Source organism: Gorilla gorilla, chromosome 3, assembly GCF_029281585.2.
Source record: "Gorilla gorilla gorilla isolate KB3781 chromosome 3, NHGRI_mGorGor1-v2.1_pri, whole genome shotgun sequence".
NCBI classification, from domain to species: Eukaryota; Metazoa; Chordata; class Mammalia; order Primates; family Hominidae; genus Gorilla; species Gorilla gorilla.
In genome coordinates, this window is record NC_073227.2 from 17,301,079 (window position 1) to 17,318,645 (window position 17,567).

Here is a 17,567-nt window from a genome sequence, read left to right on the forward strand (position 1 = left end):
CAAACAGTGTGCAGATGGCTGCAAAGCTTTCCCCAGCTCCTTCCGCAAGGGGCCTGCAGATGAAATGGAAGCCCTCATCCTCACCGCCTCCCCCTTCCAGAAAACCCAGGCAACAGCCACCTCTGAATGCTGCTTTAGAAGCTTCTCCCTCCGGGTGATTAAACCACTCCAGACAAATAAAGCACTGCATTTCCACCATAGGCTTGTTCACATGCATGCAGCCAATTGTCTTGGATCCGGCTGTGTGCCTGATTCATCAGGGGGAGGGGTTCTCCTCTGAGGTGCTTGCAAAGAGCTGCTTGCAAAGAGCTGCTTAATTTTCATCTGAAAGACTCTCTGTAGAAACCAGACCCAGCTTTGGAAGGAAGCCCTTTCTCCCCCTTTAGCAAATTCTGTGTCATTCTTTTTTTGTTTCTTTCTTTTTTGAGACAGAGTTTCACTTTTGTTGCCCAGGCTGGAGTGCAATGGTGCAATCTCGGTTCACTGCAGTCTCTGCCTCCCGGGTTCAAGCAATTCTCCTGCCTCAGCCTCCTGAGTAGCTGGGACTATCGGCACCCACAACCATACCCGGCTAATTTTTTTGTATTTTTAGTAGAGAGGGAGTTTCACCATGTTGGCCAGGCTGGTCTCGAACTCCTGACCTCAGATGATCCACCTCGGCCTCCCAAAGTGCTGGGATTACAGGTGTGAGTCACCATGCCTGGCTGGTATTCTGTGTCTTTCTGGATACTTATCACGACTTCAAGCATCCAGGACTCTGTCCTGGGTATCCTGAGCCTGAGGGTGTATGTGTGTCCAGCTGGCTTGGAGGTTGTCTACAGGCAGGTTGAACTTGGCCTCTGAGTCCGTGGCATCCTCACATGGTAATTACAACCAAGGAGCCTCATGCTGTGCTTTTAGGAGATAGTTTCTATTTAGTCATTGCTGAATCTGTTACAGACAGGGTCTCAATTTCTTGCAAGTCCTGTATGAGGCGGGTTCTGTGATTATCCACATGTTCACTTGTTCTCTCTGGCCTCTTTCAGGATCTTGAACTTCCTTTGCTCTTTTCCTGCCACAGGGCCTTTGCACATCCTGCTCTTTCTGCATGGAAAGATTTTCCCTCTTCCTGCCTCTTCACCTGGTCACAGTCTCATCTGACAGTGGAGTCACTACATCCTCAGGGACACCTGGCCACACTGAGTCAGTCACAGCAACCCCCTGTTACCTGCTTTCATGACACCAGGTGCCTCTCTGTGGTAGACACTAGCTCAGCTACGGCTTCCTATTTCTGAGCATGTCATGCTTCCCCTTCAAGACTGTGGTCACCATGAGGGCCAGGGCCATGCCTTTTCCTGATTCTCATTTGTGTCTCTGGTGTTTAGTATATGCTCACCTAGAGTTTGATTAATGAATGACAGAATACCCATTTTACAGATGAGAAAGTTGAGGCTCGGGAACATTATGTAACTTGCTCAGTATTAGGTGGTGATGGTTTGAAGCCATCTGACTGGTCGCTGGGTGGACACTCTTAACCACTTCACTATGGTTCTTCTCTCATGGTAGCTCTCCAACAGCAGGAGTGAGAGATAAATTTAGGACAGGTGTAACCAGAATCCCAGGGGTTATCCTAGAAGGTGGTGTCAGGAACATGCTTGCCTATGGGCCTTCTTACTGTATTGCATAAAATACCCCGTTTTTCTGACTCGCCTTTAGTAAAGACTTTAGCAATATTTGAAGCACAGTTGTCAATAGGAAAGGGTGGGTGTTTACACTTTTTTAAAAAGGAGTCTATATCATATTTATCTTGTGGTCTGCCATGCCCCCCGATCATCTTCAGCTTCAGTTATGCAAAATTAACACCTCTTCTCTTGACTGCCTCTCTCTTACCTGTTCAGTTTCTTTTCTGTGTTCGAGATTGCTTAGAATTTTTCCCCATTACTACAGCCTGCTTCCCACCTGCATCCCCCACCCAGCTTGTTCTGGATTTTGTCAACAACAGTTCCAGCATTTAGTGAGGGCTGGACTGAAGGAAAGCCTTGGAAAAGGCTGTGTGATGAAAGGTGAAGACACCTAATGGGCAGGCAGTCATGACCTGGAGGACTGGAAATGTCTTTGAGCTGAAGGTCATGTGCAGGTGGAGCGAAGAGGGTGAGCCTTTTGGGGTGAACTGCAAGTATTTGATAAGATCCCTGTCCTCATGGTTGGGGAAGTCTTGATAAGCATCCTTAATGTGATGCAGGGATTAAGGAACCCATGGCTTTACCTGCCCAGCATGGCAGTAACATGACACAGCCAAATTATTAATTATTGGCTGCCCAGCTATCATCAGATCAACATTTCTGTTAGTTATAGCTGTAATTTGCATTAGTTATCAATGCCAGTTTTGACTTTCCTAGTCAATAAAGTGTTCTGAGAGTGGTGACTAACGCTGAGCACTACCCATTATCATGAGTATTACAGAGGCAAGCCCCCTTGCCCACCTACCTGCAGGTGATGAGACACCCTAGGGAAATCACTCAATTCTTTGGAGGACCCTGAATAAATGCTCAAGTCCATCTGTTCATCTGTCCATCCATCCGTCCACCCTTCCTTCCATCCATCCATCCATCTATCCATCCATCCATCCATCCATCCATCCATCCATCCATCCAGAAATGCATCCATCCATCCACCCACCTACCCATCTATCCACCCACCCACCCATCTATCCATCCAACCCACTCTCTTATGCACCCAGCTATCATCCACCTACCCACCTACCAACCCATCTATCCATCCACTCACCCATGCATCTATCCACCCATTCACTCATCTACCCATCTATCCACCCACCTGTCCATCCATTTATCTATCCCTCCACCCATGCACCCACTCATCCATTTCTCCACCCACTCAGCCATCCCTTCACCGACTCAACCATCCATTCATTCGTCCACTTCCCTGCCCACCCATCTTTCCATCCACCCATCTATCCACCCACACACCTATGTATCCATCCATCTGCTTGTCCTTCTGTTCATTTATTCCACAAAGACTCATTAACCACCTACTAGATTCTGGGGAGGTATCTGCTTTAGTAATTGAGAACACGGTCTCTGGAATGTGATTCCCTGGGCTCAAACTGAGCTGCCTCCTAGCTAGCTGCTAGGGTAAGTTATAGAAACTGTGCTTTGATTCTCTTATCTGAAAATTGGCTATTAATAGCTTCTACTCTTGCAGATATAGTGAGGATTAAGTAAGATGTCACATTAAAAGTGCATCATCGACACTCAATAGAGATTAGGTTTTACCATTCATCATTATTCTTGGCAGATGCTGCAGATAACGTGGAGATCATACGAAAGACACATGTTTGAACCAATAGTGACATACAGGTGCTAAGTTCTGCAGTAGGGGAAGGGTAGAGAGCCATGGAGAGGGTCTGGCCCAATCCTGGAGCCTCAGAAAAAAGTTCCCCATTGAATTGTTGTTTTAGCTGAGACTTCTGGGATGGGTAGTAGTTGGAGATCCCAGGCAGGAGGTGACCGAGTTAGCCAGGGAAAAATTGGGTCCTGGCACCCATGGCAGAGTTGAGTGGTCCAGTCCTTCTCTCTCCTCTGGCTGGAAGTCCACCAGATCTGGGAATGTCCAGTTGGGGGAGGGGGCTGACAATGATCATGACCTTCACCTGTCCTCACATGTCCTCGGTGTGTCTGCAAAGCCTCTGCCTCAGTCTCGTCTTCTGGAAAGTGGGATTGGAAACCACATCTGCTTCTCTCCCAGGACTGCTAGGAAGACAAGATTAGATGACAGGTGAGAGCTCTTTGAAAAGAAAACATTCTGCTATTTGAATGCAAAGTGTTCTTCTTTGCCTGTGATGCTTCCTAATCTGTGAACTCATACTGGACCTCGAAGCTGTCTATTAACAAAAATAGCAAAGTGGCTGGGCATGGTGGCTCATGCCTGTAGTCCTAGCACTTTGAGAAGCTGAGGGGGGGGGGTGGATCACTTGAGGCCAGGAGTTCGATACCAGCCAGGCCAATATGTGAAACCCCATCTCTACTAAAAATACAAAAATTAGCCAGGTGTGGTGGCGTCTGCCTGTAGTCCCAGCTACTTGGGAGGCTGAGGCACAAGAATCATTTGCGCTCAGGAGGCAGAGGTTGCAGTGAGCTGAGATGGCGCCACTGCACTCCAGCCTGGGTGACAGAGCGAGGCTCTGTCTGAAAAAAGAAAAAAAAAAAAAGCAAAGTTAACACTTCCTCCATCTCTCCCCTGGGTGAGGCAATTTGTCAAAGATTGTTGTTGGATTTTACACACAGGGAAATCTAAGGAAGGTGTGGAAACCAGACCAGGACTCCAGACTCTGGTCTCCCTGTTTACAGGGTCTTAAAAGGGGGAGCTACTTTGGGTTCTTTCCACAAGATTGCTTTGTAAAAAAAACAAGAAACAAACAAACAAAAAACTCAAAAAACCAGCCCTGACCTAAATATTCACAGGGGACCTTAGGCAATATCTGCAAACAAAAGTGAGTGATGAGTGGAATCTGTCATCTTTACAACTAAGACAGCTCCAGAGTTGAAGCAAGTGGAAATATCTCTAGAGACAGAGATTTGGGCGGGTTTTGCCAGTTACAAACTATGAGAACCTGGGCAGGTTTACCTCCCTGAGCTTCTGTGACCTTGTAAAATAGGCTGCATTGCGCCAAACGTGCAGGAGGAATCCCAGCATCCTCCTGTGCACAAGGCTGGTTTCTTCCCATCCTTTTCCTTGTTCTACCTCTCTCCTCCTCTCCAAGAGATGAATACATGTGGACCCAGTAGAGGCCTATGTTTGCAAAAGCTCGCAGGTGATTCTCATGCAGCCAGCCTGGCTCTGGCACTGAGTTCTTGGACACTTCTGGAGGCGCATTTACTAGTGAGGAAAGTCACTGTGTGTGAAAGGCATGACTCATCTTCCATTCCTTTCTTCCATGAAGCAAGGTGCATGGGTCGACTGAGCTGGGAGAGTCCACAGTGTCAGCCTCCCCCACGCTTCCCTCCCTCCTTATTCCTTGTGTGCTGTACTTTGTCTTGATTTCCTGTACTCTGCACCAAGCCAGGAGATGGTAAGATCTCAAAAAAATCATTTTTTTGGGAAATGGGATCAAGAGGGTTTTGTTTGCTTGTTTGTTTGTTTGAGACAGGGTCTGTCTCCCAGGCTGGAGTGCAGTGGCATGACCTTGGCTCACTGTAGCCTTGACTTTCTGGGCTCAGGTGATCCTCCCACCTCAGCCTCCTGACTAGCTGGGACTGCAGGTGCACACCACCATGCCTGACTAATTTGTCTGTTTTTTGTAGAGATGAGGTTTCACCATGTTGCCTAGGCTGGTCTCAAACTCCTGGGCACAAGCAGTCCTCCATCCACCTCGGCCTCCCAAAGTGCTGGAATTACAGGCATGAGCTGCTGTGCCTGGCCAAGGTTTATTATTATTATTATGAAAAATTTTCAATAGACATAAAAGTAGAAAGACTAGTTTAATGAGCTATCATATACCCATCACATAGGTTTAAAAACTATTAACGTTTGCAATATTTACTCCATTTGTTTTTCTGAAGTATTTAAAAAATAGTTTACAGTAGTTATGTAATTGCATCCTGATATTCACCCCTATGTAATTTACTTTCCCTCTAAAAACATGAGGGCATTTTTTATATGATCATTGTCATACCTAATCAATTACCAGTAATTCCTTAACATCCTCTAAGATCAAGTTTACATTCAGATGTCTTGTCCTCAAAATGTCAATTGTGATTTTTTTTTCTTTGAGCAAAGATAATAAGATCTCAAGATTTAATGACAGAGATTCCGTGTTAGCCCTGATGTCTAAGCTCTGTGGTCCATTGTGGCTTTACTTGAAAGTCTCAGGCTAGGCGTGGTGTCTCACACCTGTAATCCCAGCACTCTGGGAAGCCAAGGTAGGTGGATCATGAGGTCAAGAGATCAAGACCATCCTGACCAACATGGTGAATCCCTGTCTCTATTAAAAATACAAAAATTAGCCAGGCGTGGTGGTGGGCGCCTATAGTCGCAGCTACTCGGGAGGCTGAGGCAGGAGAATTGCTTGAACCCGGGAGGCGGAAGTTGCAGTGAGCTGAGACTGCACCACTGCATGCCAGCCTGGGTGGCAAGAACGAGACTCAGGAAAAAAAAAAAAATCTCTCACCGTGGTCTCATAATAAAAGGACACTCCGTTTCCCATCTGGCCCCTGCTCCTTAATGTTAACCCCCTCCTGTGGGGAGGAGGGGGTGACCTTCAGCGCAGGTTCAAGCATTCCCAGGGCTGGCTCTCTTCCCGATAAAGCCCATCGTCATGAATGAGTGCTTCCCTTGCAGGTTATTCTAAGTATTGTAAATAGTGCACGTGGAGCATCCTCATGATAACTGGGATGGTAGTGAATATTTATACGTTTCTTTTAGTGCCTTTTTTTAGTGTTTTCCATAGCCATGTTTCTACAACCCATAGGAACATCAGAATCATGTGTGTGTGGGTGCTTATTAAATACACCAATTCCTGGGCTCACTCCCAGTGACTCCCAGTCTGATGATTGGGGCTCAGCTAGGACCTATGTTTGCAAAAGCTCCCAGGTGATCTCAAGCAGCCAGCCTGGCTCTGGCTCTGGCTCTGACTCTGGGAGCTGGGTTGGGAACTAGTCTTTGGTGCTATTCTGCTGAAACTTCAAGTTGGGCTTTTTGACTCCATCTTGTATTGTCATCACTTGTATTCAGGTCTGTTCTTCCTCTGGATTCCAAACTCCTTGATGTCTGGATTATCTCAGTTCATGAGCTGAGCTTTCAGTGGGTGCCCAGTGGAACAGGTGCTGGATGGAGTCAGGCTCTAGGGAGGCCAGAGTGTGTTGGTAAGTGAGAGACAAAAATCATTTTAAAAAGAATCTTTTTGTCCTTCAGTTGTGTTTGCCATGAGTTAACGTGATTTACTCTAGGGGAAGCCAGTGAAGCTTAAGTGGATGTCTTGCCCTGAAATGGAACCAGATTATGGATCAGCAGAGCTGCCAAAAGCATTTTGGGGGAAATGTTTCTCTGTCACCCTCAGTTGATTGAACTCAAGTTTTCACTCCCTTTTAACACCACGTGGTGGCCATTCTGACTTCTGCGGAGTGGGTATGATCAGATCTTCTGTAAAAGTGTAAGTGAGGAGCCTGGGCGCAGTGGCTCATGCCTGTAATCTTAGCACTTGGAAGGCTGAGGTGGTCAGATCACTTGAGGACAGGAGTTTGAGACCAGCCTGGCCAACGTAGTGAAACCCTGTCTGTACTAAAAATACAAAAATTAGCCAGGCATGATGGTGCATGCCTGTAGTCCCAGCTACTCAGGAGGCTGAGGCAGGAGAATCACTTGAACCTGGGAGGTGGAGGTTGCAGTGAGCTGAGGTTGCACCATTGCACTGCACTCCAGCCTGGGTGACAGAGCGTGACTCTGTCTCAAAAAAAAAAAAAAAAGTGTATGTGAGGAAACTGGGATAGAGCTGGGGGATGTTGGGGGATGGAGGTACTTCATCTACTGAACAAGAAAAACCATGGGATACCAATGCTAGAAGAAGAGGCATCATCCTCAGTTTCTACTAACTCAACCACGCATGAGATGGGGACTTGGTGTCCAAGAGAAGAGCCTCTTTTTAGGTCTTCAGCCTTGATCAAACCATTTCTGAATTCCTCATACACATATAATCAGGTGCTATGAGTGGTACCGATTGGATAATCTTTCTGTCTTTTCCTGTGCTAGGAAGGAAAATACATGTACAGCTAACTTCCTTGAGGGTTCATTCTTTTGCATCAGAGTGTCTCAAACTCCTGCCTTTAAAACACCTGTAAGAGAATCATCCAGGCGGCTTGCTCACTCTGCATGCAGGCCCTTTAGAATCAGAGTCAGAGTCCCTGGGGCTGGAGCCACAAAATGAAATGACATTTCAACAAGTTTGTCATCACATAAGAGAGAATAGGTGAGTATTTGGATACCTATAATACAAAGTAGATTCAAAAGGAATGACTTGATTACTTTAAATGTTGTGTTTTAAAAATTTTAATACAGACAAGGCTGGGCACGGTGGCTCACGCCTGCAATCCTAGCACTTTGGGAGGCCAAGGCGGGTGGATCATTTGAGGTCAGGAGTTCAAGACCAGCCTGGCCAACAAGGTGAAACCCCATCTCTACTAACAATATAAAAATTAGCCAGGCGGTAGTGGTGCGCACCTGTAATCCCAGCTACAGGGGAAGCTGAGGCAGGAGAATAGCTTAAGCCTGGGAGGCGGAGGTTTGGTGAGCTGAGATCGTACCACTGCACTCCAATGTGGGTGACGATTGTTTAACCACCACCAAAATGGGTTCGGAGTCCAAATATTAATATGAAGGACATTGGTGACATTGTCTCAAAAAAATTAATGAATACAGAAAAGTACAAAAAGGGAGAGAAATCACCCCAAATCTCATGACCCCAAGAAATAAACCTCCTAATATTAAGTGAACAGCATTCTTTGCTATGCACAAAGATGGCTAGAGACATGAACAGACACTTCTGATCACACAAAATGAGATTTTAAAAACAAGAAGTAGCAAATTGAATGCTGTGTAAATTTATCAGAAGAAAAAGAAATGGAAGTGAAACTGAAGGAGCTGGTCAACTCAGATAAATGTAGTTTTTCCTCACTAAAAATCAGTTTCTAGAACATCTAAGAAATCAAAGGTGATGAAAAATATTAAGATGTTTTATATATATGTAGAAGTCCTTACAGTTGACTGATCATCTCATGAAAATTTGTACAGTCACTGCAAATAAAGTCATTGCAAAATCTTTACTCCTTTTGCTTTTTGCCAGCACTGACATTGGCCTTTGCAGTCTCTTGACTTCATCTGCTCTTGCATTCCTTTGCTGTTTTTTTGAGGTCATCTTCTTCTCATGCCAGCCGTGTCTTGCAAGTCTATGTTTGAGTTCATTTTTCTTTGCATAATTCAAAGAACCAGATAGCATGCCAAAGCCCATTGTTTAACCACCACCAAAATGGGTTCTGAGTCCAACTATTAATATGAAGATGACATCCATTGTGGTCTTGTACATTTTGTTGCCTTCCCGGGGTGAAGGACATTGGTGACCATTTGTTTCCTCTGGAGTGGTCGATTGGTCATGAACTTCCAGGTCCAGATAGTTACTGTGTCATTCATCATGGTGGTTGATCCTCAGGTAGTTAGGGAGGAAAATAAACAAGAAGTTATATATTTAAAACCACTTTTCAATTTTAGACCTGATTAATTGACTTAATAAAGGGCATTAGCACTTCTACTTCCTACAGTCCCTCCCTTTACCTCTGGAAACTAGTTGTTTCTAGGTTGCTTTATGTCGTTGAGGTTGACCACCTTTTCTTTCTGTTCTGCAATCATAGTCCTATTTTTAAATGGATTCACCTCTCATCACTAGCCTTTTGTCATGGTCATTCAATTCACAAGTTGCTTATTTTTTAATTTCTTGGCTGACTAAATTTTATTATGAAGACTTTTTTTTTAAAGAGCTCAGAAATACTGTATTCTTTAAGTTCTTGAACATGTGATAGTGTCTTTTGCCTGCTTTGATTGAGCAATAATTTAGCTGGCTATAAAATTCTTGGATTATACTCTATTTCCCTTAGAAATTATAGGCACCCATCCACTGACATTTCATTCTGCTTTCTTTCTTTTTTTTTTTTTTGAAATGGAGTCTTGCTCTGTCACCCAGGCTTGAGTGCAGTGGTGTGATCTCAGCCCACTGCAAGCTCTGCCTCCCGGGTTCACACCATTCTCCTGCCTCAGCCTCCTGAGTAACTGGGACTACAGTTGCCCACCTCCATGCCTGGCTAACTTTTTTGTATTTTTAGTAGAGACGGGGTTTCACCGTGTTAGCCAGGATGGTCTCAATCTCCTGACCTCGTGATCCGCTGGCCTTGGCCTCCCAAAGTGCTGGGATTACAGGTGTGAGCCACTGTATGAGCCCAGCCTCATTGTGCTTTGTACTAACCCCCTTTCCCTGTCCTCTTCCAGCTTGTCTTCTTCTCTCCCAGTAGTTTCTTCATGAAGAGGCCATGTGCTATATTCCATGAGATATTTCACACTCAAAGAAGACTTCTTTTGTACTCTTTTGATAATTTGTCTGGGAATCACTCTCTTGATTTATAAGGCAGTTTGTAGTAAATACAGTAAAAGAGAAACACACAACGTATTTTGAGACATCAGAGAAGGGAGAAACCAATTCTATTAATATTTGGGGTTAGCAGGGAAGGCTTAGTTAAGAGGTAACATTTGAACTAAGCCTTGAAATAAGGGAAGGATTTGGCCATGCAGTAATGGGGAGAGAGTAGAAGAAAGACATGATGGTTAGTGTTATGTATCAATTTGACTGGGTTGTGGGGTGCCCAGATATTTGGCTACACATTATTCTGGGTGTGTCTCTGAGGTATTCTGGATGAGGATAACACTTAATTGCTAGACTGAATAAAGCAGATTGTCCTCCCCAATGTGGGTGAGCCTCATCCAATCCACTGAAGGCCTGAACAAAACAAAAAGGTAGAGTCACAGAGAATTTGCTCTTTTTACCTGATTATATTTGAGCTAGGACATCAATCTCCTCCTGACTTTAGATGTGGACTCGAGTTGGAACTATATCATTGGCCGTCCTGGGTCTCCAGCTTGCTGGCTGCAGACTCCAGGACTCCTTAGCCTCCATAACCATGTGAGCCATCCCTTACAACTAATCAATCTGTCTCTCTCTATGTGTATAGCTCTACCTCTATCTCTCTGCTCTTTCTCTGCAGAACCTAGAGTAATACACAAGGTTATATTAGAGAAGAGGATGACCCAAGGAAAAGCATGGAGGCAGAAAAGTGCAAAGAGGGTTTGGGAAGATTGGGGTCCTGATGGGGAGTTTGGATTTCACTGTGTGTAGCATGGAGAATCCTTGAAAATACTCAAGAGGTGAAAATTGTATTTGTGGAAGAACACCAGGAGTATGTGAAAGAAAAACACTCACACAATTTTAACTCCACTGAAGGGGACATCAAGGGGATGCACTGGACATGGGTTGGAGGATAGTTGAGGCCATATCTGGAGGCTCTTTACTTCTAGGCTGAGTCTGAAGTTATCTTTCTGGGGAGTGGGAGATTACAAATCTTTGAGCTCCACTCAAGAGATGGTTTTGCTAACAATGGCAGGGTGACGGTGGTGGTGGTGGTGGTGGTGGTGGGAAACTGGTAGCATGAATTCTAATTGGGCTTTTGTTATTCTAGCGGAGAAAGTTGGGGAATGGACTTTCACTAGAATAATACAGATCTGGGAATCAACTGCAGGGAGGAGGTAGTTATAGCTGATGAGATGGCTCAGGGACAAAGTTTGGTAGAAGGAGAAAAGATACTAGGCTGGTACAAAAAAATTGCTATTTTTGCCATTACTTTTAATGGCAAAATCCGCAGTTACTTTTGCGCCAACCTAATAGGATGCAAACTTTGGAGCCATCTGCATCAGAGGGATTGATGAAGATCAGCAAAGTTTGGGAACACAGGAAAGGAGCGGCGAGGGTAAAGAATTGAGGGCATAGGAGGGATAATCAAGGTTTTTCTTGTTAGCATTTGGAGACTTAAGCGTGATTATATGTTAAACGCCTGGCACATACATGGTGCAAAATATTTATGAGTGAAATGACAAGTGAAGGTGGTGAGTCATGGGAGTTCCAAGGGAATGGGTGATAAAGGGAGGTCTCAAATGAGGTACAAGTGGAGAAGGTAGCTTGGGAAAGGAGAAGGGTGCTTCTCCTTATAAGATAGGAAAGGCAGAGGAAGAGGGTCAAGATACAGTGATCTAGGGGTGAGATCGAAGTGAGTTGAGAGAACTCAACTCTGGGCTCTGAAACCCCTAGGTTTGGGGGGCTTTGAGATGCGGAAGAGGTTTAAAGTCAGTTGTTCTAGCAAATATGGTTTGGAATTTATTTGTGATTCTTAAAAATATTGCTGAACAGAAGTGAAGTCTACCCTAGAGTTGGACGGTGAGATTATTTAGCGGAACTGCCACATCCATGTTGTGATTCTCTCCAGTATCATTCAGCAGCCCTTGGGCAGTTGCAAGGCAAGTCATCAATGGGGTATGGAGATTTTCCAGGTGGGTGTGGTTGAAGGCAGGGAAGAATGAGTTTAGGAGCACATTACAAGAAGAAGGTGACTGCAAGGTCCAGGCTGAGCAGGAGGGTAAAGCAAGAAGGAAACATGAGGTTGTGAAGAGAAGTTTAGAGGGATGAGGAGGCAGGAGAGGTGAACAGTTGCAGGATGTAGCTAGAGTGGCGATGTTAGATCTTGGGGCCAGAGAGCTTTACAGTGATGATGAAGATCAAGGGGCATTAGAATCAAGCTATAAAGAGCCACTGTTTGATGTTGGGATGTGAGGATGCTGCAGGTAGATGTCTGCACATTGATGGTGAGAACATGGTCACCCTGGCCCTGCTGGGTCTTTGCTAAAGAGACTGTGCTCTGTTCTTGGGGCCGTTTTCATCACCTGATTAGAGCAGTGGTCCCCACATGATGTCCTTTGGACCATCTGTATAAAATGTTCATGGGTCAAGGATAAAATGGAAAAACAGAGAAAATGTCACAGAAATGTGCCCATTGTTGAAAGACCACCAGCTGTCCTTTTTGGAGGATTGTTCTTTATTCTAAAAATGTATATATTCCATTCTATTAAAACATTTTTGTATTTGCATTTTTTTCTCTTTTATGAAATGCCATGGGGTAGAAATTTGTAATGTATCCAATTCTCCTGTCTTCATGCATTGCCCTGTGGTGAGGGAGGGGATGTGGCTAGTACTGGCCAAGAGGCTGGGGGCAGAGGTGCAGTGTCAGACTTCTAGCCTAGAGCATTTAATTCTTAGTACAGGTCTCTCTAGCATTCTTCTCCCTCTGTTCCCTGCTTGGTGATACTCGAGGTATTGCAACCCCCATTAACCTTAGTCTTAGGGCAAGTTTGATGGAAAACAGAGCACCCCACACCTCCCTGCAGATGTAGCATGGGTGAGAAAAACAACTTCTGATGTTTGAAGTTACCAAGATTTAGGAGTTGTTTGTTATTACAGCAAAACCTCACCTATTCTGACCAATCATGGTAGAATTTCTGTGTGTGTGTGTGTGTGTGTGTGTGTGTGTGTGTGTGTGGGTGTGAAACTGGTAGTTTAAAAAAGTTTCTTCTTACCCAAAAGAAAAAAAGATAGCAACCTTATGTTGGTTCTCAAATTAAAAAAATATTTTTACTGGTTTATAAAATAGAAAAATCTGAGAATCTGTAGCTTAGAGAACTACAGTGTGGGAAGTCTATAAAGACCAGGTTATTGTATCAGCTCCTAACACCCCTTAATAGAAGCTTAGAAAAGACTTGCACTATTTCAGTCTTTCCCATTCCACATTCCATGGACTCTTGAAGAGACATTGATGAAACGGTGCAGCCATGAACCACCCTAACTCAATCCTAGTGGCAGAATCCCCCTTTTACTGCAGAATGAGCTTCTTGCTACAGTGATACTGCAACCCCTTAGATATATCCTGTACTAATTATATTAAAACACGACCAATGCTTTTGCTTTGTTGTCCACCAAATTAAACACATTAATCATGAGAACCCAGAGAATTGGATTTAGTGTAACTGATTCCAAACTGTCAGTAAGAACATAATTAGGTTATATTTTTCTCCAATTCAAATAAAAGAAAATTGACAATAAAATGCTGATCAATATGTGTAGCTCAGGAGGTAGAGCCTGCTTTGAGATGCAGAAGAGGTTGCTTTTTTTAGATCTATATTCTTGAGTAAAGAAAAAATCCATCTCTCTTTCCTAGAGGGGAAGACTTTCAGAACCGGGCTTGGCAATAGCCTATCAGAGGCTGAATTAAACAAATAGGTACCTCCCTGGAGTGAATGGTGCGTTTCTCCTGTTCGGGGAACCGTGCTTTTATGGTGGAGTTTGCTTTCTGTCTTGGTCTCCGGATGTGTGTATCTGTAGGTGGATGTCTGCATGTAAATGGCAGTGTATACCTGTGTGGGTGTGTACAAGATTCCCATGTGAATCTCAGCTTTGTGGGGATCTCCGGTTCTTGAGCCCAGTAGATGCCATTTGAAGAAAAAATCACTTGAAAATGAGACAGAAAGAATGGAAACTAAATCCTAGCTCTAAAGGCACCAGGCTGATTAAAAAAAAAAAAAACAACTCTGGATCTTCTTTGTTTTGGACTCTACCTACCTCTAAATGACATTTCTGTGTCCTATGAGATGATTAGAATGAAAAAGATCCTGAGCACGAAAGAGCAGATACTGTGTGATTCTGTGTATGTCAGGGTGTCAGCTGTGACGCTGCTGACATTTTGGCTCAGCAATTTCTCTGTTGTACGTGTGGGGGTTCCCTGTGCATTTTAGGATGTTGAGCAGCATTCCTGGATCCCTGGACTCACTGGATGCAGTAACACAACTCCCCCCAAGTAGACACAACCCCCAATGTCTCCAGATACTGCCTAATGTCCCCAGGGGGCAAAATAGCCCCATCTGAGAACTGCTGCTTTCATAAAGTACAATGTCAGGTGAAATAGGTGGAGGCTGTTTGTAGTCAGGGGTTAGTAGAGATGGAAGAGACCCCAGGAATATCATGGAAGGGTCTGTAATATTTTGTTTCTTGAATTGGGTGTCAGTAATATGGAGATGTTCAGGTTTTTTTTTTTTTGTTATTGTTTTTTTGAGGCAGGATCTTGCTGTGTCACCCAGGCTGAAGCACAGTGGCACCGTCACAGCTCACTTCAGCCTCTGCCTCCTGGGCTCCAGCAGTCCTCTCACCTCAGCCCTCCCGAGTAGCTGGGACTACAGGTATGTGCCACCACTGTTGCCTAATTATTTATTTATTTATTTATTGTAGAGAGGAGTGTCTCACTATGTTGCCCAGGCTGGTCTCAAGCTCCTGGGCTCAAGCAGTCTGCTCATCTCGGCCTCCCAAAGAGCTGGGATGACAGGCATGAGCCCCTGCGTCTGGCCAGTATGTGCAGTTTGTAAGAAAAGTACTGTGTTGACCTCTTCTATGTGCACATTTCTTTAAGTAATAATTCAATAAAGCCTTTAGAAAAATTGGTCATAATAGGAGTGATCTGTAGAGTGATTGGCATGAAAGCTGATCACCTTAATTTGAACTACTCTGAAATGAGCACCAGGGCCACCAAGAGGACCCTTTCAAGGTGTCATAGCCAAGGAGAGGAGTGTGTTGTGTACATCTCTGCATAAGGGATTTGCTGGTTACATGGAAGGATGAAGCCTCCTTCTGAGGACAGAAGCAGCAAAGCAAGTGGAAGCCCAAAGCATTGAGCTTTCCAAATGGACTTTGCTAAAATCTTGTGGATGACTCATGCTCTTAACATACACCCATGTACATATTGTCCATATACACATTAATTCTGTAACAAGGCCCACACTTAAGGTTTTTTTTTTCTTTTGAGACAGTCTTGCTTTATTGCCTAGGCTAGAGTACAGTGGCATAATAGTGACTCACTGCAACCTCCGCCTCCTGGGTTCAAGCAATGCTTGTGCCTCAGCCACCTGAGTAGCTGGGACTACAGGTCACAACACCATGCCTGGCTAATTTTTGTATTTTTAGTAGAGACGGGGTTTCACCATGTTGGCCAGGCTGGTCTCAAACTCCTGGCCTCAAGTGATCTGCCCACCTCAGCCTGCTAAAGTGTTGGGATTACAGGTGTGAGCCACTGCGCCTGGGCCCATACATAATGTTTGAGATGACATAGAGAAACTCTGGCAGGACTGAGGAATTGGGCCATAGTATCTGGGAAATATGCACAATTTCTGGAATCTTCTCTACTTCCAGAGTTCCCACTTTCTGTCTCCTGTTTATTCAACAAACTTGTATGGAACCACAGTGTGTCTAGAACTTGCCAGGTGTGGAGGATGAAAAGATGACTGAGATCGGACATGGTGGCTGATACCTGTAATCCCAGCACTTTGGGAGGCCAAGGCAGGCGGATCACTTGAGGGCAGGAGTTTGAGCACAGCCTGGACAACATGATGAAACGTCTCTACTAAAAATACAAAAATTAGCCAGGCATGGTGGCATGCACATGTAGTCCTATCTACTTGGGAAGCTGAGGCAGGAGAATCGCTTGAACCCAGGAGGCAGATGTTGCAGTGAGCTGAGACCACACCGCTGCATTCCAGCCTGGGAGACAGAGCGAGATTCCATGTCAAAAAAAAAGATGACTGAGATACAGACTACCTCAGAGTTGACTCTAACAAAAATTACGTAAGAGCGCAAGGTCTAGCTGGGCCGGCACCTTGGTCGGCCTCATCCTGCAGCGTCTACTAGAATGAAGAACACTTTTTTCTTTACCCATGAAAATGTTTTGTGCTTCATACCCACAAGTGCAATTTGTGTTAATTCTGCAAAATTTGCCGCATAACTCTGCCTGTATTCTTAGCATTTTTCCTTTGAGAGATTTCTCAGCACATCATCTTTGGACAATGTGGAATTGGAAATTTACTTAGAGTCAACAACAAGTACAGGAAAGTCAGTTCTTAAGAGTTAGGTTTTCAAAGACAGTGGATAAAATAAAAAATCTAGTACAGTCAAGATTATACGTGCAAATCCCCTCATCATTCGTAAAGTTTAGCAGTCAGTCTTACCGTGGCTCACCAGGTCCAATCCATACTTCTTCCTCCACGATTGGAGCAGAGGGTGATTTTTTTCTGAGCAACTGATGAAGTCATTTAGAGACCATTTGCAGTAGGAGCCCTGTGTACTAGAGACCAATCAGTGTGCCCTCATGGCAGCATTTCTGCCTCTCTCCCTCTTTGTTCTTGCCAAGTACCCACAGTTCATTTTCCATAGATTGAAAGAGCCCAAGTTGGGCCTATATCTAGGAGTACAATTGCTGGGTCATTTGGTAACTCTATGTAGAATTGTTTGGGAAGTTGTTAAACTGTTTCTCACAGTGGCTGCACCATTTTAATTCCCACCAGCAGTGTATGAAGGTTCTAATTACTCTGCATCCTCACCAACATTTGTTATTTTGTTTTTTTTTTGTTTTTGTTTTTGAGACAAAGTCTTGCTCTGTCGCCCAGGCTGGAGTGCAGTGGCACAATCTCAGCTCACTGCAACCTCTGCCTCCAGATTCAAGTTACTCTTCTGCCTCAGCCTCCCGAGTAGCTAGGATTATAGGCACCTGCCACCATGCCTGGCTAATTTTTGTATTTTTTTAGTACAGACAGGGTTTCACCATGTTGGCCAGGCTGGTCTCAAATTCCTGGCCTCAGGTGACCCAACTGCCTCTGTCTCCCAAAGTGCTGGGATTACAGGCATGAGCCACTGCACCAGACCAATTTTCTCTATCTTCGATTCTAGCCATGCTTGTGGGTATGAAGTGGTATCTCATTGTGTTTTGATTTCTGTTTCCCTGATGATGAATTTCATTGAGCATCTTTTCATGTGCTTATTGACCACTTGTATGTCTTCCTTGGAGATGCGCAATATTTTCATATTCAAAAATGAAAGCACAGGTCTACACAAAATT

At 44.5% G+C, this 17,567-nt stretch overlaps 1 pseudogene; it reads right to left on the reverse strand.

Annotated features, from left to right (window-relative positions):
* Positions 1 to 8,810: 8,810 nt before the first annotated feature.
* LOC115934315 (small ribosomal subunit protein eS24-like) lies at positions 8,811 to 9,223 on the reverse strand (annotated as a pseudogene).
* Positions 9,224 to 17,567: the final 8,344 nt, after the last annotated feature.